We start from the raw sequence: 23,950 nt of genomic DNA on the forward strand, positions 1-23,950 counted from the left end.
CAATGGAAAACCACACACGATCCCTCCTCTAAAGATATTCACAATTTCACAGAGGACACAGACAATCAACAGGCAATGTTTGACAGGTGCTACAGTATGGAACATTGCAGGGTGCTAATGAACGTATAGTACAAGAGGGTGTTGGTTAATGTAGGTTCCTTGGATGAAGTGACATGAAGCTGAAAATTGAAGAATGAGTGGGATTTAACTGGGGGAGGAGGTGGGAGTAGGGGAATGTGAGATGATCTTGGTGGAAGGAACCTTATATGCAAATGTCCAAAGGGAATGGAGATGATGTTATGTGTCACTAAGTGAAAATAGCAGAAAATGGCTAAAGAATGGAAGTCGAGGGAGACTGACAAGGAATGAGCTGAATTTTCAAAAGTGAAACAGGTTATCCAATATTAGAAGGTCTTGCGAGTCAGTTTAAACAGTTGAGGTTCCGTCATCTAAGAGCATAGGGAAACATTAAGGGTTTTCAAGCAAGAGGTGACACAGCGTTTCTTTGCCTCTTCAATTCCAGTCTTGCCACTTAAAGTCAAGGGTCTTGAAGATATGACACACAGGCAATGAGTAGATAAGCACACACCTATTCCTAGTGCCGTCTTCTGTATGCATTCCCATCCAGCAGAGTGGTGCTATGGTTAAAACAAGCACTTGTAAGCAGACGGCCTGGGAATGAATCTTACTGGGTGCTGTGGGTGAGGTGTTTTCTCTCTGTAACTCAGTGTCTTCATTTGTAAAATGAGTGTTTAATAGTGTCCTAATTCATGAAATTCTAGGACTGTCAAGTCCTGCTGTAATTTGCACAACACAAGAGACTTCATTCACATCACAGTCTATATGACTGAGTTGTTGTAAGGATTAAATGGGTTAATGTATGTAATGGGCTTAAAACAGCGCCTGGCCCACAGCAAGTGATATGTAAGTGTGAGCTACTGTTTTACTAATGTCCTGGGCCTTATTCCACATGACTTTTATGACCTTTGTTTTCTCCCTTTGCTCTATAAGCTAGGCCACAGCCTCAGGCCCACCTCTAATATTCACAGGGCATGGAACAAGAATACAAATAGAGGTCTCGGTGAGCCTTTTCTTTGATTCCTGGCACCATCCTATCTCAAGAGAAGCCTTGTGGATACACCTCTTGACAAGCTATCCCACCCATCCAACCCAGGCTCCGTCCACAGAACTCCAGTCCCTGAAAATAAATACCTTTTTGCTACTCATCAAGCTGAAAAGTACATACACTTGCGGGGTAGTCTGCTTTTGGAAGAAAAGATTCCTGGAAGGTGACCCACACAGGCCTAGCAGTGAGCGTGATGTTGTTAGGGATTTCAGAGACCTCAGTCTCCAGACACTGATGCAAAAGAAGGAAGTGAGTTCTCAGTAAGTGCAGCCATACATCTCATGGCTCCATGGACTCCCTGCCCTATGGGGTACAGCAGAGCCGCTAAAGGCTGGAGTGGGGCCCTCTAAGGCATGGGGCCCAGAGGAGAGGCCCTGATTGCCAGGTCTACATTCTCCTTGAGTAGCCATGGTTGAGGAGTATGTCTCTCCCAATTCCCTCTAGGATCTTATACCCTACCAATCTCAAAACAGAAGAAAGAGATAAATTTAAATTATATCACCACCATGGGCAAGGAGAAGACATCTGGGCGGTACGGAGAACATTCTGTCACCAGAAGTGACACCACCCCTCCTTAACTCTGTTGAGGCCCCTTCTAGTACTTCGTACCTCTATTTCACTATATACACAGAGGCAAGGAGTGATTTATGAAAAACACAATATCTTACTTTCATACAGTATCTTACTTCTAGGTTCCTATAAAACTCTGATGGAGTGTGCATGGGTAACCAGTCTTACATAGAATTAGAAACCACGTGGGCTTTGGAGCCAGACCAACCTCAGTTTACATCTCAGTTCTGCTACTTGTTAGCTGATGAGGCTTTGTGTTTGAGTCTCGATTTCTTCCTCTGTGAAAAGTGACTATGATACCTATCCTTTAATATTTGTAAGAATACATACAATCGCGAATCTCAAGCACCTATCACACTGTAAGGAGGTCACTACCATTTTGTTCTTACCTGCTTCCATACTTTTCTTACCAGTGAAAGAGAAAAGAATCTGGGGACCCAAATTATTTAATCCAGAATGCAAACTCTTCACGTGAGGCCCCTTAGACCACAGATCCTATTGTCTACCTAAGTTAAATTGCTTAGAGTTCATTAAATATCCCTGTGATCGCTTTTCACCCTTACCACCAGTCATCCATTCTTGGATGCTCTCAAACAGCCAGTCCTACTTCATCTTCACACCTACTTCTTCCACGCCGACAGAACCTCTCTTGTTCAGGTACCAGGTTCTTTCGAGGAGATAAACCCAGCCCTGTGGGAAATCATGGTTAGAGTCAATAATAACAGTTCCATTTCCATTTCCTGTATTTAATTTAAAAATGCGCATATGACACAAATCTAACCAATAGATAGGAACGGCTTCTGGGGAGGTATCCTTGATCTTTAAAGAGGACTCAAGGCTCAAGGCTCAAGTAAACTCAGTGTGTACTCCCCAGCCATTTAGATGTATTTGTGTAATAAAATGAGGCTAAGAACTACAGCAGTGTCCAGTAAATATGGCAGGAAGGGCTCAAGGTCAAAGGCCAATGTGCTGAGAATGACATAATGGAAACATGGAAAGAACCAGACTTCTTGATTGTAACCCAATTAGGAAATGCTTAAACTCTGGATTTCTTGTTATGTGCAAAAAAAAACAAAGCTCTTCCTGATAAATCATTTGAGGTTGCAGACCAACACGTCCTAACCTTTGATCATGCTCTTGCCTCTTTTTGAAACATCCTTGCTTCTTTCCTCTTTGTTAGGCCCAGCTTCAATATTTTGTTCTTCGTGGTTTTTGTTTTTTTGTTTTTGTTTTCCTAGTTTCCATTATTAACAGCTGCCAGTCCAAAGCTCCATTTAATTAATTAGTTCCATCTCTATCTTCCATTGGAGCAACGATCATACTTCTATTGTGAGACTGTTGGTGAAAAGCCATATATCAAGCTAAACTGTAGGGTCTCAGTATCAGAAGTCATTCTTTTTTTTTTTTTTTTGTGAGGAAGATCAGCCCTGAGCTAACAACCATGCTAATCCTCCTCTTTTTGCTGAGGAAGACTGGCTCTGAGCTAACGTCTATTGCCAATCCTCCTCCATTTTTTTCCCCAAAGCCCCAGTAGATAGTTGTATGTCATAGTTGCACATCCTTCTAGTTGCTATATGTGGGACGCGGCCTCAGCACGGCCGGAGAAGCGGTGCGTCGGTGCGCGCCTGGGATCCGAACCAGGGCCGCCAGTAGTAGAGCGCACGCACTTAACCGCTAAGCCATCAGGCTGGCCCCAGAAGCCATTCTTATTCAGCTTCGTATCAGTGGGGCCTAACACAGAATCTGGCTTATGGTGCAGAGCCCCCTCCACCTCCAAAACAGAATTCAACCAGAGTCAATTAGAGGCGCACAGAAGGAAAAGCATGCCATTTAATCTAACTAAGCTGGAGAGAGCGTGGCCTCTCTTTCACTAAGGAGCAAAATCAAAGTCTAAATCAAGTTAACATGCTGAGGCTTTGGATATATCTCCTCTGAAAACAGTGTTGGCATCAGGCGGTGGAGGGTCTAGTTAAGCAGCACTGTTACAATAATTGCTGAATAGTGAGGTTTTAGACGTTTAAAGAAATCATTCCAGCTTTATTTTCCCACTGATTTACTAACTATTTGAGATTCTTCCAAAACTCAGTCCCTCTTCTAAATTCTGGGGTTACCTAGAATAAAAGACAGGAGACTGGAAATTCATCAAGCAGAAAATGTAATTAAAATGTTGTTTGCCACAATGGTGGTATGTGCAAGTTAATAATAGAAGCAGAGAGAAAAAAATGTTGAAGTCAGCGTCTTTAAACTATAAATAGATGGAATACGAAAAAATGCATTTTCTTTTATACATTTGATATTACTCACGGGAAGTCTGCTTATTTAGACAGTAAAGCTCTCCTTGGTGTCCATGTACACCCAAAGAAGAAGCAACTCTAAAGAGCTTTATGAGACCCCTCTTATGTCTCAAAACCAAGAATGAGATGAAACAATCTAAGAGAGAAACTTTCTCCCATTCAATATAAAATCTTCTCATGACACTCAAATTTAGGATGTAAAAGCCTTGTAATTGCAACAGAACACACCCACCTAAATGACCCTTTTAGCAAAGATTTCAGCATCCTCTTTGCTACATGTTCAGCTCCCTTTTCTCCTCCTTATTTGAGGATGAGGTAATTGGGAGAATGTTCCATGCACATATGGCCTTTGCTGTTCTGTGTTCCTGCTTCAGCAAGAAATTCAAGAACTAATTTGCATACTGCATTCATAATCTACTTCTGGGAAATATACTACTGATGTTTCCTTTAAAACTGTCTTATCTACCCTCTTATATATTCTCTTTGATACATCAGAAGTCTGTATTAGAATAATCAAAGTGACAGCCTAGAATGTAGGTGCTAGGTATATACTTTGTTTTATATTTTCCACTTAGTTTTTGTCTCTTTTGCCAGTTAAGCTTCAATGAGAGTGATGTGCAATTCTGGTTATGCGACAGCATAAGTACTCTCCATTCTCCAAGGAGTTTTACAGGTGTCTCAGAATACACTTGAACCAAATTCTTAGGCTCTTCAAAACCTGTAGAGAGAATAACATATGGCATTTTAGGGGAAATGGTACAACAAAAAAGAAAAAAAATTAAATTAAATTAAAAACAAGGTAGTATATTTGACATCTGGCGAGTTTGAGAATTAATGTAACATTTTTAATCCTGTAAATTTCAAAATAAAGAATATATTTTAGAATAAAAGAATAGGTACAATTGCTTTTGATGTAATCAAAGTAATCTTCAGATCAGTATACTAACTTGTACGTATGTGAATGTAGTGTTTTACTCTAACTTCAGATTTCAGTGAAATATGAATACAGTGTAAAAATTCTGACCAGCTCCATGTCAAATAGTAAGCACATTTTTTTCTATTATTCTCAAGTGGCTATTAGTGGAAAATGACCGCCCAGCCAGTTATCCTAATGGTCAGTAAACATTTAATGAACATCTATGGTTACAAGGTCCCATACGAGGTACCCACAAACGGCCACTACATACAGCTGTCTTAGTGTTTGTATAAGGCAAATCCTATCCTAAAAATTTTCATAGCAACAAAAAGCATTTGCCCAACCAAAAGTATTTAGTATTTATACAGAAGAATTCTATCAGTCAAAACAATTGGGATTAGTCCTCTGAAGTTTGCTGTATGGTTTACCTTAGTATAACTAGCGTTTAGTTATTTATAATTTTCGGATGGAGGCAGTAAGTTTCTAAAAGCATATGTACTTCGCATTCAACATTTGATGACTCTGTTCTTTGCACAGCAAGGGGAAGTAAAAATAATGATGCTTTGTGTGTGTGTGTGTTCAAGACAGGGAGGAATTGAGTACTTACACCAGTTTCCTTTCTAACTATTTCAGTTCCCCTTATACAGCAACTCCATGAAAACATACTATTATTATTTTTCTTTTGTCTTACAAATGAAGAAAATAAGGCTTAGTAAGGCTAAATTATCTGTCCAAGGTTGCAAGGTGTGTAAGTGATGAAGGCAAGACGTGGAATTAGGCTAACTCCAGTGTCCAAAAATAAAATATAAATGAAAATGTGTCTAATGCTACTCATTATGGTCTAGTTAAGTAGAAGAACTTGCGAGGGTGGGAGGGGGTAGAAATCTGCATTTCTAGCACCTTCTATATTTCAGACACGTATTATTACTAAATACATACTATGCATCAGACACTGTGCTAATTGTAAAGGTGAGTACATCTCGACCCTGTCCTCAAGGATCACACAACGAATGGATAATTATATCCAGCGAGGAAACCAGCTCATGTCCATGACGTGTCTTGCCCAAGGCCATGAAATTGTCCTCTGACTTCCCCTGACTCACCCGCACCCTCCTCTTTTCCACCAGTTGCTTCTCAAGAACAGGACAGTGCTCAGTTAGGAATGGTCTTCTTGTGGATGATGCATTTGTTCTCTGCATTTTTTTGCAAACTCGATCAAATTCCTTAACCTTCCCCATCCAGTGCTCTCATCTGTAAAGCAGAAATAACCACACTGACCCAGCCTCCTAGGGCGGAGGTGCGAATTGGTTAGCTAATGTTTACAGATTGTTTTGGAAATGTTAAAGACTAAGGGTTTTTAAGACTGCACTGTGGTGTAATAAAGAGACATAAAACCAGAAAGCAGAACAAACCATATTTTGGAGCCCTTGCATAAATGGTTGGAGCCAAAGAGATAAAAAGACAATTATAACGAGGAGAGTGAAGTCTAAGCCAGAGCAGGAAATTACATCATCACTCCTGGAGTGAGTGAGAAGACACTTTGGTGGTGTTAATCCGAAGAATGAGAGAGACATAAAGGAGAAGGGCGGGCTCTCGAGGAGGAAGAAGCGCATGGAACCCAGTACTAATGACTGACTTAACGCCTCGTGTATTCACCAAACATCCTCACGCTACAATTCAGCCCAAGTCCTCATCCTCCCTTCCCTGGAAATGCTGCCCAAATTCCTTTCTTTCTTTGTTTTTGTGAGGAAGATTGGCTCTGTGATAACATCTGCCAATCTTCGTATTCTTTTGCTGAGGAAGACTGGCCCTGGGCTAACATCTGTGCCCATCTTCCTCCACTTTATATGGGATGCTGCCACAGCATGGCTTGCCAAGTGGTGCGTCGGTGCGCGCCGCCCAACCGGCAAAACCCGGGCTGCCGCAGCGGAGCGCATGCACTTAACCGCTTGTGCCACCGGGCCGGCCCCCCAAATTCCTTTCTAAATGCCCAGTTTCCTAGTCTCTCTCTCTCTCTATCCCCAGTAGTCCTGTACAGGGAAGCAAGAAAGCTAAAGCTAAAAGGAAAAATGGGATATCTTGCTTACAATTCTCTATTTGGCTATTTGAGAACAAAGTAACCCAAGTGTTTTTGGTGTGGCATCAGAGGCACTCAAGAGGGGCCTGGCGAGATTCTCTCTCCACCCACTTCCTCCAGGCTCCCAAAACTCTCTGCTCTGCAGCTTAGGTAAACGACAGTCCACAGTGTGCCCTTCATGCCTCTGTGCTGTCTCTGTCCTTTCCTGAATGCCCCTCTCCTTTGACTAGCCAGTGTCCACTCAGATAAAATACGTGTCTGTATAATGCCCCCACATCTGCTCAGTCAGAAACGCCTACATTTTCTCAACAACAGCACTGTCTGTTTACTCTCTACTGCCCTGTGGGGGATTACTATAATCCTGACCTCTGGAAGTTAGTTTCTCAGTGAAAGGATCATGTCTCCCTGCGTTTTTTGTCTCTACCGTGTTTCACCATGCCTGGCATAGCTGAGGTTCCAACAAATGTTTAAGAGCAGAGAAGAAGAAAGGAGGGAATGAGGAAGAGGAAAAGAAGAAGATTAGAATGGGATGGGAGAGAGGACACAGCTCCTGACCTCAGAATGTTATGATCTTAAAAAGCAAATAAGTAAAAACTTACTACTAATATTAGATTATTTAATATTCCCTCGAACCTCTGAGGGAGATGTTATTGTTAAATTCTATATAAGGAGTGTGAGGCTCAAAGAGGTAACTCCTCCGCACTCACACCTCTAATAAATGACAAAGCTGGGATTTGAGCTCAGGCAATCTGAGGGACCCGTAGAGGCATGGACATGCTACCTCAAGGGGGACAATTTCCCAGAAAGCAGCAGAGAGCTTCCAAAGGAGATGCCATTTTATCTAGATCGTTTAAAAGAAATGTGATGTCACTATGCACAGAGAAGAAAAGAAGACATTCGAGGCAGATGGAGGCATTCAAAGGCATAGGGATGGTAGGGTGACTGGTATAATCAGACAGACGAGGAAGAAGAGTCCAGGCAACCAATGGATGAGAACATTCAGGGTGGGAGGCAGTGAGTGATCAGGTTGGAGAGAAGATGAAGGGAAATGCTTGTTTGCAGGGTCATTTGTTCTGTGCTAAGGAGGTTAGGTGTATTACAAAGAGGAGTCATAAAATCAAAGATCTCTCTGGAAGATCAGAAGACAAATTGTCACATTTTTAATACTACAGGAAAACAACAGAAGATTGAGGTTTGGTAAATTAGAGTAGCTGTCTGAACTTTTAGACTTTAGAGGAACAAACTTCTCTTCAATATGAGCAACAGAACAGTATGGAGATCAAATTCCCTACAAAGTCACCACAAGATCAAAGAGAATCACATCCCACAGATAAAGGCAACATGCCAGAAAGATCAAAACTGTAGCACACCATTTCAAAACTGACTAAAAGACGTTAAGAAATGCATACCAGACATGAAGGGAAGACATATATCCGAAATTTATAAAAACCTCAGAAATTAGATGACAGATCTCATTTTTCTGAGAGTATTGAACTAAATGATTTCTTTCAGATTGGTCACTGTACATCTCAAAAAGATAGTAAGTTGTTAGGTGGTGCCGGATATTTGAGGGAGATCTTCCACTCTACAGTGGGTATTGGAAGAAATAACGACATGTGTGTGAGCGTGTGTGTGATCATGTGTGTGTGTATGTCTGTGTCTGTGTTAGTGCATGTGTGTGTGTGAGCATGTGTGTGTGAGCATATGTGTGTGTTTAATCTTTCCTTGCTTGGTTTCTCCATCTTAGCTGATTAGACCATGTGTTCAGGACAGAGGGGCATTCTAATGATCTATATGTTTACATGTTGCTGAGATTTGCAAAACTCACTTGGCTATTAGAAACAATCTTTCCCACACTTCTGTGTTTCTATGAATTCCCTGGCCAACCATCAAGTCACACACCAAGTCTCTTCTTCACCAAAATTTCTGTTGCTTATGTCAGGGATCATGGAGGCTTAGCATTCATGTTCTGATTCTTCAAGATCCTGAAGAAACTCACTCCAGGGATTTACAAAGCAGTCCCTCCAGAGCGATGTTCACAGCAATAAAGAATTGTCTTGTAGGTGTGTTCATTCGTTGCAGACTATTTACTGCTTCCGGGGGCGGCATTTCACCCCCAATCTCCACACTCGATCAGGTGCCAAGCCCTGTTGATTCTCGCTCCTAAACCTCTCTCATACCTGTCTCCCTGCTACAACTCATCTCCCAATGGCAAGGTGTTGACTCCAGCCTTCATTCTCTCTGTCCTGAACAACTGCTCAAGACTCTAAACCCCTCTCAATACTTCATCCTGCTACTCGCTACGCTGCTTCCAGAGTGATTATGTTTATTCCTAAAATGAAAACATCACCCTGCGCTTCTTTGTTTAAAATATTTCTGTAACTCCAAGTTACCTTGAGGATACATTCCAAATACCTGCCAATATATTTAAATTCTAGATTAATAATAATATTAATAGCAAGCAAATAGTAAGAGCTAACTATGGGCCAGTGTTCTGAGTGGTTTACATACACTAACTTACACCAAAACACTAGGATATACTCCCACTTCCTTGATAAGGAAACTCAAGCACAGAAAGTTCAAATAATTCTTTGCAGTCAAACAGCCGGTGAGTGGGGAGTTGTGGTTCATTCAGGCAGTGTGATGGCAAAGTTTCTGTTCTTAACCACTCAACCACTTGACTTACTATCTTTATAAGCTGAGCTCTGCCTCCCTCTCCAGTCTCACAGTCCTACACTCTAGCCATATGGCACACAGTGTTTTGGCTACATATATATCCAAATATTGGGGTACATTAGCTTCTCCAGGAAGCTTTCCCTGGCTCTCCACACAGTCTGTATTAGATTACCCTCACTGACACTCTCATAGAACTCTGTGGAACTTTCTATTGCAGTATGTATCACCTTGTGTTTTATATCCAACGTGGCCCTGGTGTTTGGGTCTTCTTTTCCAGATTGCTGGAATGCATTGTTAACATTTTGTAGAGAACGCTTACATCTATTTTCGTTAGATATTTGTCTGTAGTTTTCCTTTCTAGCAATGCCTTTATCTGGTTTTGGCATTAGAGTGATGCTGGCTTCATAGAATAAGTTGGGAACTATATCCTCAGCCTCTATTATCTGGAAGAGATTGTGAAGAATTGGTACAATTTATTTCTTAAACATTTGGTAACATTCTGATGAAATCATCTGGGCCTGGCGCTTTCTTTTTGGAAGATTTTTTTGTTATTGATTTAATTTATTTAATAGATCTAAGGCTATTAATATTACATATTTCTCCTTGTGTGAAGGTTAGTAGTTTGTGTCTTTCAAAGAATTAGTCCATTTTGTCTATGCTATCAAGTTTGTGGGTACAGAGTTGCTTATAGTATTCTTTCATTACCTTGTCAATGTCCATAGGATCAGTGGTGATGAATGCATTTTCAAATTTCTGATATTAATAATTTGTATTTTCTTTTTTTTTTTTCCTTGGTTAGCCTGGCTAGGGGTTTATCAGTTTTTTCCTATATCCAGCAGTTCATCAAAATCACAGTTTAAGTGTTCCTACCAGTTTCAGTTCCAGTGGCTTCTGCTCTGGTTACGCACATCTCAGTTATCACTCTGGATTCACTTATCTTTCTAGATTTCATGGTGGTTGTTTGCCCTGCAATCTCAGTTCCTGATGGGTCCAAGCTACATTGTTGATTTTCAATTTCTTTAAGACTTTGTCGTTGTGGAGAGGGACAGGAGTGATAACTGCCGAGCACTTTACATGTTGGAGCTGGAATAGGAAGTCTTACCTTGTATTTTAGGTGTTCTGTATCCCTCTTCTAGACTATGAATCTGTGTCATTAGTGAATGTTTTTTAGCTTTCTATCACCTGTCCCTAGAAAGTGGCCCAGAATTGCAGTCAACAGCTTCGATGCCCACACAGACCCCCTTGTATCCTTTTACTAATACTGTCTGTCCATCCCCCAGCCTCTGAGTGCTTTGCTGCTAAAGGCTCGCGTATGAGATTTTATTCAGACAATTGGCCTTGGGCTACCAAAGCCACTTTGCCTTTGTGAGGAGCAAGAAATATCTTGAAGTTTACCTTCATAGCCAAGCAATTACCAGTGTGCAATTGCAAAAGTCCAACTCTCTTGCCTCAAGTCAGGACCTTGTCTGTGGTAAAACTTACACTCCAGATAGCCCTGTAGGATAAGTCTGAGTCTGGGGAACTCATCGGAAAATGTACCCCAATTTTCTGCTTCTTCCCTATCCTGCTTCCTGCATTCTCTTACTGTCACAACCCTCAGAGCACTTCCTCACTATATCACTTGCACCTGAATATTTGGCTCAGGGTCTACTTGTGGGACACCCAAACTAAGGTGAGTATGTAAGTGTCGTGCACATTATTTTTTTTTAATAAATTGGAGATATGGGTCAAAATTCATCATTTTTCATGTGGATGACCCATTCCTTCAGCACTATTTGTTGAAAATACTGTCTTTTCTCCCTTGAATTGCCTTTGAACCTTTGTTGAAAATCAATTGATCTTATTTGTATGGGCCTATTTCTGGACTCTTTATTCTGTTCCATTGATTTATATGCCTGTGCTTTTGCTGTAGCTTTAGACGACACCTTGAAAGCAGATAGTCTGAGTCCTCCAACTTTGTTCTTTTCCAAATTGTTTTTACCTTCGTTTTTTGTTTTTCAAAATAAATTTAGAATTTGCTTGTTGATTTCTCCAAAAGTCTTGCTAATATTTTCTTTAAGATTGTGTTTAATCTATAGATAAATTTATTAGAATTGACATCTTAACATTATGGAGTCTTCCAATCCATTGTAGCATGGTATATTTCTCCATTAATTTAGGCCTCCCTTGACATCTCTCATCACTGTTTTATATACAAATCTTGCACATATGTTAGATTTATTGTCAAGTGTTTTGTGTTTTTACCAATTTTCAAGTGTCATTACTAGTATACAGAAATACAATTGATTTTGTATATTGACTTTGTATCTTGCAATCGTGATAAACTCACTTATTAGTTCTCATATTTTCATACCCCACAAACCCCCAATTGGTTATGGCATATTTTTCTTTTAATATGTTTCTGTATTCAACTTGCTGATATTTTGTAAGGATTTTTTGTTCATATTAATAGAACATATTGTTCTGTAAATTTCATTCCTTCTAATGTCTCCATCTGGTTTTGGTATCAGGCTAATGCTGGCCTCATTAAATAAATTCAGAAATCTTTCCTCCTCTTCTACTTTTGTGGAAGAGTTTGTATGAAATTGGCATTTTATCAGGGCTGACCCAGTGGCATAGAGGTTAAGTTTGTGTGCTCCGCTTCAACAGCCCAGGGTTTGCAGGTTCGGATCCTGGGCGCAGACCTAGACACTGCTCATCAAGCCATGCTGTGGCAGGCATCCCACATACAAAATAGAGGAAGATTGGCACAGATGTTAGCTCAGGGACAATCTTCCTCGAGCAAAAAGAGGAGAATTGGCAACAGATGTTAGCTCAGGGCCAATCTTCCTCACCAAAAAAAAAAAAAAAGTTGGTATTTTATCTCCACAAATGTTTGGTAAAATTTGCTAGTGAGGATCTTTGAGCAAGTAATTTTCTTTTTTGAAAGATATTCCATTTCTTCAATGTTTATAGAAATATTCAAGTTATCTATTTTTACTTTATTGAAGTTTATTAATTTATGTCTTACAAGTAAGTGGTCCACTTCATCTGAGATGTAAAATTTTCTAGTATAGATAGAGAGATTTCCAGGTAGGCCTAACCTAATCATATGAACTCCTAAAAACATGGCATGTTCTCTGGGTGTAGTAGAAGAAGAGGCATAAAGAGAAGTCAGAGAGATTTGAAGCATGAGAAGGACTGGGTATGTCATGACTTGTTTGAAGATGGAGAGGGCCATGTGAGAAGGAATGTGAATGGTCTTTAGTAGGAGAAAGGGACAGTCAGTTGACAGCCAGTGACCTCAGGAAACAGATACCACAGTCCTACAACCACAAGGAACTGGATTCTGCCAACACCCTGAATAAGCTTGGAAGTGGGTTCTTCCTGAGAGCCTCCAGACAAGAGCTCAACCATCCAACACCTTGTTTTTGGCTTTGCAAGACTCTAAGCAGAATCCAGTTGAACCAACCCCAACTTCTTACCTACAGAACTGAGATTTAATAAACGGATGTTGCTTTAAGCTGCTAAGTTTTTGATAATTTGCTACACATCAAGAGAGAGTTAATACATAGTTAAATGAAATTTAGAAAGATTGCAACACTTGCAAAGTTGAATTTGACCCCAAAACCCTTACATTCTACCACTAGATAGTAATACCTTTTTTGCCATACATTTAAACTCCTTTCTCTTGTCTAATGCCAAATTCTCTCTTTTTGTCATCATTACCAACCATTTATACTCCTTTGCAGTCTCTGAAGCATCTAGCACCACACAAGCACATAGCTGGAGTTCAAGAAAGAAAAAGTCTCATTAAACTGATTTGAATTCTTAAATCTGATGCATTTCCTATCCTCCTCAGATCTCAGCTGAAAAAGATTTTAATGAAGCTTGCATAAATCAGAGTGGTATTATATGGTCTAATAGTTAACTAATCCTTAATTGTGCAGTACTTTGAAATTTAATGACCATTATAGAGAATTCCATCAGGAGTAAAATGAACCAGGGAGGATCATGATAGAAGAATGAATTAGATAAATGCACATTACCAGTGCCAAAAGTGGCGTTTTTGTTGCTACATTCCTTTGGGAGATTTTGCACTAAAATTAAAATTGCGTCTATTTTTCAATTGTTTTTGATATTTTCTTTTCCCATTGTTTGCTGACTTGAATTGTCATTTGTTGATGAGTCGAACAATAGATATAAATCAATTAAGATTTTTCTATACACAAGGACGATAGGTCTGGAAAACAAAGAGCTGAGAAGGAGACCTGATTTGGTCTCCTGACAAAAAGGCCTTTAAAACAATAAAGAAGAAAACATAAGGAGCATGTAAAACAACAACAACAATCAGTACCAATAAGAGTTTAATCCTTTTACTTCATAATATATATTGCTTGAAATTTCATAGAAACATTTCAAAATCTAACCAGATTCACCAATCTTTCATTGAGTCCCTACCATGGACCAAGTAACTGTGTTTCACACATCATCTAATTTCCTTTTCAATATTTCTACAGAGCACTCCAAGTAGGTATTTTTTTCCAATTTACAAATGAGAAAACAAATACTTGAAATGTTCACGCAACTTTCTCAAATGCCGAAAACTTATTTGTAACATATTATGAAACAATACCATTAAACCAGTTGTCAACTGATATTTCAATGACTGTTTTATATCAATGTAGATACCATAAAAAAGTCAGAATTGAAAAAAAAAACACTCCCCCAGAAGAAGTTATCTTTACATGAGGAATAATCATATTTATCAAACTCAAAATAGAAGTATACAATAAAACGAGACAGAATATTTGAAATTTCAATGACCCAGAATAGACAAGGCATATAGGTCACTGTCTACACGTGCATTGTTACTATCGATGATGAAAATGGACATCTTTATAGTTCACAGAGTTTGACAAATGAAATCAACTCATATGGATGCTCCGACATATAGAAAGTTTACTTAAAAATAGACAAAATAACTCCCGGGCTTGGAATATGATTATCTCCGTCATAATGAGTTGTTTTATATATACAAAGAAAGATGGTTTCAGTCAGAAGCAAGTGGTCAACATGAATCTAAATACAGAATCTCATCAGCACTGTGTTTTCTGACAGTGGGACAGGGGACACATAAGTCTGCTTACCACCATGGCAGTGCCTCCCTATATTTGAGATCTATAGCCTAAGGTTATGAGTGACACTATTCCATTGAGATCTGCTCTAAATTCACACACACCAAGCCAGAAGCTGTTATTAACCTGACATGCTAATAGGTTTGCTTTTAAGAAGGAAAGGTTCTGATCAAAACAACTGTCCAGGTTACTTTGCAAAAATAGTCAACTCCTTATAAGTTAGTAAACTGTCATCCTGATGTGTACATTAGTCTCAGTTGAGCTGAGTCATAGAAAGTTTGATTCATTTTTGTTGAAGTGACAAAGTTGAGCTGCTGGATTTGCAAATCTGAGGATCGATCTATCTCTGCCAATAGCTTTTTAAACCAATCACACACACACAAATACCACGTGCCCATCTTTTCACAAGGATTAGTCAGGAAAGCCACCATTTGCCAGGTAGTGATAGACTAGCTTATTGTTTAGCAAATACTCACTCCTCTCCCTTACCAATTGGGATGGAGTAGGCATGCCTCTTCCACTGACTTTGCCCTTGGCCATGACTTGCTTTGGGCAATGGAATGTGAAGTGATACAATGTGGGTAGAGACTTTAAACATCTGTGTGGTTTCATGTGTCCTCTTGTGCTGCTGTAATCCTCCAAAAGACCAAACTCCAGGTGGCAACTGCCTCTGTAGGCTGGGCATCAGAATGCAATGCATGGAATAAAACCAGATCTTATGGGTAGCCTGTAGAGCAAGGAAAAAAACATGTGTTGTTGTAGACCACTGAGAAATATATATATATATATATATATATATATATATATATATATATATATATATATACTGGTATAGTTAATACAATTAACACAAATACATTCTGGTATTTATTACAATATTTTTGGCCTTTGCACTTTTCTTGACTTGACCTATTTCCATTTAGATTATATTTCTGCCCAGATCTGACCTCTGGAATCAATGCCATTTACCACAATGTCTGTTTCTGTCCCCTGGATTTGGTTTTTGGGCTCAGACTTTTTAGTATTTTGACTCCACCTTTCACCAGTGAACTACTCTGTCCATAGGCTTCTTGGGTCACTTGCATTGCCTCTGATTAGAATCTTGTACCTTATTCTCAATTTTCTGAAACAAAACCTCAAACTTGCGTCCTTGCTGGGCCTGCTTTGGCTCCCCTACAATAAGATGAGCAAACGGGAGGCCTTGGACTCTGATGGCCCATAAACGTGAATTTAACAAGGCCAGCCCACTCTGTGATGCCTGAGGCAACAACCTGCCTCTCAGTCTTCTCAGTCCAGGATACTGCTGGAAAAGAGAGAAACAGACAGAAACCGGGGGTCTTCAAAGCCCTAAAAAGTTAACTGGAGAGGTGTGAGGCTAGGAGCAAGAGATACAACCTTCTCTTACACAGCTCAGATTTATCGTGCCTCTTTGAGCTCCAGTAGTCAGCTTCAAAATAGTGGCCAACCTCAACCTCTACAGAAGACTTAATTTAGGTAAAGTGGAACAAACTATCCTTACTTTCTGCCTCTATTCCCAAGCCCACAGGTATTAGTCAACGTCTCCTCTATTGGCCTGTCCAAATTTCCTCACCAGCACCTCAGCTGTCTAGGTGGTGTATTTAATGGGGTGACCCTGAGCGCGATTCACGGAGGCTGTGGTTGCCATCTCATGGAGGGCCATGGTTGCTGTAATTACTCATGTATATTTGTCTTTGGATATGACAAAAGAGGAGCTACTCCAGTGGGCTTCCTGGGTTCCAGACACACTCCTTCCTATCCGCCCAATTAAGCAACAGCCCTAGAGAATCAAGGTCAGTGACCCCCATCAATAAAGTAACACCTACTTTGTCTGCTGAATCTTTCACATGTCCTAACTGACAGGATGGAATTTGTAGTTTTAAGTTCAGTGGTTCTCTTAACACTGTGGCTTAGTAGATGCTGTCTCTTCTTGAGAGCTAAGACCTCTATCAGCTAAGACTAAAGTTTCCAAGTTGGGAAGCACAAGTTCCGCAAATGAGATATTGGTAGTTTATTGAGAGGGACCAATCTACTTTGATCACTTGGAACGCAGATGCATGCATTCTAGCTCTTGGGGCACTGCATAAAATATACACCATTGGTATGCATCTACAGCGTCCTGGAGTACGCCAGTCCAAAGTTTTAATGTCATATATTTCAGCTGGCCACTACGCAGTGATTTGGAGGACATTATAATCATGTTCATTGTTGCCTGTCCTTTGTAATAAAATGGGTCCCCGGTCTGAAACAGTGTTCGACAGGATTCTATACTAATAGAGCAGATTTTCTCTAAGTCCTCAGGTGGTGGTGTGGTGAAGGCCCTGTTAGCAGGAAAGCAAACCCATGTCAGTCTTTTAGAAAAAAGTATTCATTTAGAAGCTCTGCCATTCAGACCCTGCCTGCCAGCCCTCTACCCCAAATGGTACATGGGTGCATGAAAGAAGGTGTGAGTTACATGATCGTATGGTGATAGAGAAGAGAGAATTGGAGTCTTTTGATACAAGAAACATCCTACATCCTCTCTTGGACAGGGGAGAACAGAACAGGGGAGCTTCTGTTTGGGGGCTACACAGAGGACTGAAAAGCAGTGAAGTACGTCTTCTCTTGGGCATTCTGCTGGTGTTTGCTGCTGAAGTCTATTGGTGAGGTCACTTCTGGTGTGATCTTGAAGCTTGGACAGCGGTAAGGAGAAAAACATCCATACCTAGCTGCTGAATAGACCCCATCTCAACCCACACTCCTGACGATGATGTCTGCATGGCTCTGGCAAGGAGGTTTGCTCCACAATCCTTGGCAACACCTGCAGTACTCTGGTCCTCCAGAGAAAAGAAAAGAAAAAAGAAGCATTCTCTTCTTACTTCTATACTTTTCCACAGGACAGGAGAGAAACTAGGGTACCTGCCACACCCTGGCAGAGAGGAACAAAGGCTCCCTAAGAAAAGACAAAACAGACTCTCCCTCTGCCTAACCAAAGCTTGCTCTCCAATTTACTGCGATATGGCTGCCCTTGGTTTGATGCAACAATAGGTGAGGGTGGTGTGGGTGAAATCTGTTAGACATCCTTCCTAGAGTTTCACAAAGAGACCTTAGTCCCAGTGTTTTCATGATACTATCCAGCTCCCCTTTTACTCCTCCCTGCCCAGGCCTTTCCACTGCTTGTCATGTCCTTCTGTCGTCCTAAAATTCATACGCACATTTCACAAAGTGGTATCTATTCTTGATGTGAGTGATACATTCAATCTGCATTCTATTCTAACTGATTCTGTTGCTTCCTAATCAATAACTGAGAACAAACTAACTGACTAACAAAGAAACCCACAAAACACAAGCTGGCAAAAACTTATCTTAATGCCACTCAATCGATTTTATGACCCAGTCTTCAATGTGAACAACCAAACTGGAGGAAATTTGAAAATCCTTTTTTATCCTAACATGACTAGTTTGCTTTTATGTTTTGTTGTTTGTTTGTTTTCACAAAACACCTAGTAAATAATAACCTCAGCTTCAAAACTCAAAGCTTCTCAGTGGCCTCTTGGTTCTGGGAAATACCATCAGCTTTTTCCTAGGAGCAGGGACCTCAGGGCTTGTCCAAAGATGTGGCAGACTGCATAGGAGCCTGTCTTAGGAGTGCATTAAAATAGATGGGTTTCATATTTGCAAAACATTATCCTCATTATAGGACCTTCTATTATCTCAGTGTGAATGAGCTGTAAAGAAAGAAACATCTGTCAAATGCTAAATCCCAAATCTGGATTCTTTTCATTCTTTCTTTCTTTCTTTTTCTTCACAGCACACTGACTAAGAACTCCTCTGTTCATCAAACAGGTGTCTGGATTTAGACCCAATTGTGGTCTACAGGAAACAAGGATATGGCTGTTAATAGTGAAAAGTACTTACGCTCCTTATTCCCGTCTAGAATACAAAATCTAGGCAAACAAACACATATTTGAAATTTGTCAGAGAACAATATAAAAACTCAACATGGTTTCTTTGGTTTATCCACTGATAGAGTGAGACTTTGCAGGTCAAAGGCTGCCTCAGTGAGCTTCCTCCCCTGGTGAGGTCTGCCCACCCCCCCACCTCTCCCTCCATCCCGTTATATGGATATGGATGGGCAGGGGTAAGAGGTCACATTAGGAAACAGATGCGATTAGTGGGAAGGTTTGAAAACTATTATAATTTAGGATCTTAAAACTCTTGTGAAAATAACTCTGCATCAGATCAGAACTGGGACATACTCCAATGGGACATGGTGGTTCAAGTGACTAATAAAGTTTGCTAACATTGACCAACCACATGTGCTCTCTCTCATCTTACATTTCCGTAGGTCCACTGGGTCAAGACTAAATGGAGTTCTGTGTCCTGGAAGCTGTAACAATAAGTTTCATGAGAAAATGGCAGCTTATGCAGTCCAACTTTCTCTGTGGTGTGTTACAGATAGCACTATTTCCACAATGTAAAGAAAGTGTCACAGAACGAACAAATGAATAAGTGAATAAATAGACACATAAATGCATTGTCAACTAAGATGGGGATTGGTATTGTGAAATAATAGAAAAAAACGCTCTATATATATTGGTCTCTGCTCTCAGTTCCTGGCACAGGGCTTCTAAAACCCTTGGAATTTTCTGGGTAATAGGAATGCCTTTTGTTATAACAAGGCGATATTGGCAAGCTCCTGGATTGGTGGCAGATTAGTGGTAGAACTGAATTGAATTGTCAGATACCCAGCTGCTGTTGCAGAAAAGTGCTTGGTGTGGAGAATAAACCCACCATCTATTGTCAGAAGTATTGTGAGTGTGGTAGTAGTGTGAGAGTAAAAAAAAACGTGGGCAGTTTTTTCGTTTGCAGGTATGTTAAAATAAAATTCATCAGATGTATTTCCTGCAACAAGTCTCAGAGACTTTTATGCATTTAAGTATTCAAATGAGGGTTAAAATACAACACAAGTTCCTCAAGATGGTTGATCATTCACTCTTTTGATATGGATATTACATGGAACACATTCTGGAAACCAGTGATTTAGACACAAGAATATACACTTTTGCCACAATCAAAACTGAGTTTATATTGAAACTCTAACACTGTTTCTTCAGCTTTGAACAAAAAAACAGTCAAAGTTTGAATTATCTAATCTGAATTTGTTTTTAATGTTAGTTTACTTAATTGTAGCAAGAGCAGCAAGTGTATACAATGCATTTTCTCTCATTCTTTGTAAAAATAATCAAATTTCTCCTGCCGTTCACTATCCCTCAAACGCGCTAATCACTCTTGTTTTCTTTCAATTAATCTTTTCTCCCCCAGTCTACGAGCAAATCTCATTATTGAATGCTAACTTTCAAACCTGCAGATAAAATATTCTTTGATGAGTCTGTCCCTATAATTATTTGCAGGATAATCTTTCATTTAAATATTAGCAAATTGTTGGCAATCTATTTTGCATACCAATGAACTATTCATTGACAATTCTCTCTGGTTGTGTTCTTAGTGCAAGTTTTAAAGTAAATGATGCTGGCTTATGAGCTGACAAATCTGCTGTTGAAATACTTCCATTTTCTATCCACCAGCTGTCCTCTCTGAGACGCAAGATGTAATGAATCTCAGGAAGAGGATTATATAGTACCACCTATTCCATTAAGATATTTTATTTCTAAGCTTGAGAGCAGTCAGTTGTGAGCTTAAATATTATACCACGGAGCTTTTGATTAGAATGCTTTTGTTATTCATTTTAACCTGCAGGGGTTCAAAATCTACTTCTAATTTAATTTTTAAAACTGAATACCAAAAGTGATTGCAGCTACTGTGTTTCTTCAAAGAGTTTCTGGAAAGAAAAATGGTTATTACTTTGAGTTCAATGTGTGCTCTAGTGAGAAAGCAACAAAAGAAAATCTCCAACTGTTGACAAATAAAATAGCGTCCATTCATTTGGTAGTCAACAAAATCTTTTTGGATACCTACTATGTGTAAGTCACTGCATAATGTATATAGGTACATAATGTCTGTATGTATTCCTGACATAAAGTCCAGCATGTAGTTGGTGCTTAATAATTGGAACTCTTTCCCCCAAGTCTATACTGTGCTGAGATATTGGGTAAAACAGGTCATAGGAGCTGTTTGACCCCAGTGCTAGCTGAGGTGATGTCACACCAACATTAAGTGATGACAGGGGAGACACTGCACCATTAGCTCCACAGGACTCCAACTAAAAGTAGAGCCAAGTGGATTAAGATGCTGTCAGTCGATTCAGAGAAGAGCACGGCTTTAGCACTGCTTTGCTACTAATGAGAACTGGGTGCTTTATTCTTTTATATTGAGCACAATAGTATTTTGATTGCCATAACTACAGAAAAGGATAGCATTTTCAAAAGCAGACCTGTACTGAAAATATGTCGCCATAATTCTCCTTTCAGTTTGCTTGCTCAAGGACTCTTGCTCAAGCAGTACTTTGACCTACCCCAAAATACTGTGACTTCCTCATCTCCATCCTTACTTGCCTTCTTGTTCTGCTTCAATCCCAGGCTTCATGGTCCAAATCATTCTCTTATAGGCACCTTTAATTTGCTGCCCCTTTCTTCCCTCTTCACAAAATTCCAATCCTAGATAAAATAACCTCTGTGTTCCTGTACCAGAGTAGCTGAACATGACTGGAGAAAACCACCCAGCCTAAAAGATTGGTTTTGCTTTAATCTTGTGATTTCACACTTCTAATAGACTCTCTGAGTTGCACAGAATACATATCACCTGACTCTCATAATCTTGCTCTCCTGCTCTCTGAGATGACTATGTCACGCCTTCTCTTTTCTCCCCAAACTTCCCACTGTAATTCCCTTCTTCACTCTCAGCAGTTGACCTAACTCTATGCTTTGGAAACCAAAAGACATTACAGAAGAACACCTCATGTTTGGTGCAGCTGGAGAATTTCTTTAAGTCTGGGTGACAGGGCTGGCAATCTTCTTAACTATTTCATGGTATTTGCCAATTTCCTTGTCTCTTTTCTTACCTTGCCTCTGACAGCATGGATGCCTAGATTTCTGTCAAGAACAGTTTTGTCTATGTCAAGATGTGACTCGTAATCCTTATTAATTATGGGCTACTGGCAATGTAGCAATTATCAAGCTCTCCTCCCTATTTTTACTTCTTCTTATAATTTTGTCTCTTAATCTAGGACTCAGGCAAAAGCCCACAAGTGCTGAGAGGGAAGATAACATAGAAGAATGACACACAGAAGGGCACCCTGAGACTTTTAGAGCAGAATTTGAAGGAGATGGAGCTCCACAGAGGTGATTGGGAAGAGCCAAAGGGGGACCATGGTGACAAAAATTTCACTCCTTGAGTTTTATTTCTTGAACTAGAGGTGATACATTTCAGTAAATAACAGAGATCATAAGTTTTAAGCCATATGTATGTATTTGCCATATGTACACTGGGTGTGAACATGAGAATTGTGTCTACAGATTATTTTAGGAAATTCTCTTATTTACATTTAAGGCATTTCATTAAATACAGCCTTAATTGATATTTGAGTTTTGTAATTTTTGCAGGACTAATTTAAAGCAACTAAATTGTAACTCTTAAATCATTTGTGTGGAAGTTTATGAAAATATGATACCCATTTTCCTTCCTAAACTGTGCCTCAATATAAGTAGAAACAATTCATTCATTTTTTTTAATTCATTCTTACAAGAAGAAATATTTATGAAGCCCCTACACTATTTAAGTTTTTTTTTTTTTAATTCTAGGCTTTGATATTTAAGATATAATCAAAATATATAAAATTATTGTTTTCAAAGAACTTGCATTCTGTGGAAAGGGATGTACAATAAACTTACATCTATATACGTTGGTAGATGCATTTATGTGTACTGTGTACATATTGTGATAAATACTATGAAGAAAAATAAAACAGGATCAGGAAAGGGTAGTAAAAGGTGTCGGGGTGGGTAACTACTTTAAATAGAATTGTTAGCAAAGACCTCATCAAGTGGGCCACATCTCATCAGTGACCTAAAGGAAAGAAGGGAGCAAGCCCAGAAGATATAAGGTCAAGGCCATAGTGCTGTGAAGACACCAAAGAGAAAGGAAGCATGCTGAGAGCGCTTGAGAGGCAACAAGGAGGCAAGCAAGACTTTAGTAGAGTGATCCAGAGGGGAGGCCAAGGAGATGAGATTAAAGAGAATTATAGGTGGCAGATCATGTGGGATTTTGTAGACAACTACAAAGATGTTGGTAGACATGAGAAGATATGGGAAGATTTTCAGAAGATAAGTAACGTGATCTGATTTAAGATTTAACTGGATTCCTACTCTGGCTGCTGTATTGAGTATAAACTAGGTGAGGGGAGGGTAAGAGAGGAAGTAGAGAGGCCAACTGGGGGATTAACGAAATAATGAATTAAAAGCTAGAAAGAATGGTGCCCAGTTAGGACAGTGACAATGGGGGCAAATAGGAAGTGGTCAGACATTGGAAGTATTCAGATTTATTTCAAAGGTAGAACCAACAGAATCTGCTGATAGATTGAATGTAGGTGATAAAAGAAGGCCAAAGAAATGGATGATTTGTTGTGTAATTAACTGAAGTAAAGAAGACTGGAAGGAGCAGATTGGAGTAGGGAAAGCAAGAATTTGTTTTTTGATATGTTATCTAGAGATGTCTAGTAGGTGGTTGGATGAAAGGTCAAGTAAGAAGTAGGATTAATAAATCTAGAGGTGTTTGGGGGCATATAAACTAGAGATGTTTGGCTGCTGGTTAGATCATGAGTCTAAAATTAGGAGTGAAATTTGGACTATAGACACAAATTTGAGAGTTCTCAGAATTCATAAGATATTTATGGGGCCAGCCCAGTGGAACAGTGCTTAAGTGCACCTGCTCTGCTTCAGCAGCCCAGAGTTTGCGGGTTTGGATCCTGGGTGCAGATCTACACACCACTAGTCAAGCCATGCTGTGGCGGCATCCCATATGCAAAGTAGAGGAAGATCGGTACAGATGTTAGCTCAGGGACAATCTTCCTCACCAAAAAAAAAAAAAAGAAAGAATTTATAAGATATTTAAAATCATAAGTATGAATGATTTTAACTGTAGTTAAAAAAAAAAGGAATGAATGAAATCACCAAGGAGTAAGTATACACAAAATTGAAGGGGTCTGAGACTGGATCACTC

The sequence above is a fragment of the Ceratotherium simum genome, chromosome 23 (genome assembly GCF_057802395.1).
Source record: "Ceratotherium simum simum isolate JZ-2026a chromosome 23, ASM5780239v1, whole genome shotgun sequence".
NCBI lineage: Eukaryota > Metazoa > Chordata > Mammalia > Perissodactyla > Rhinocerotidae > Ceratotherium > Ceratotherium simum.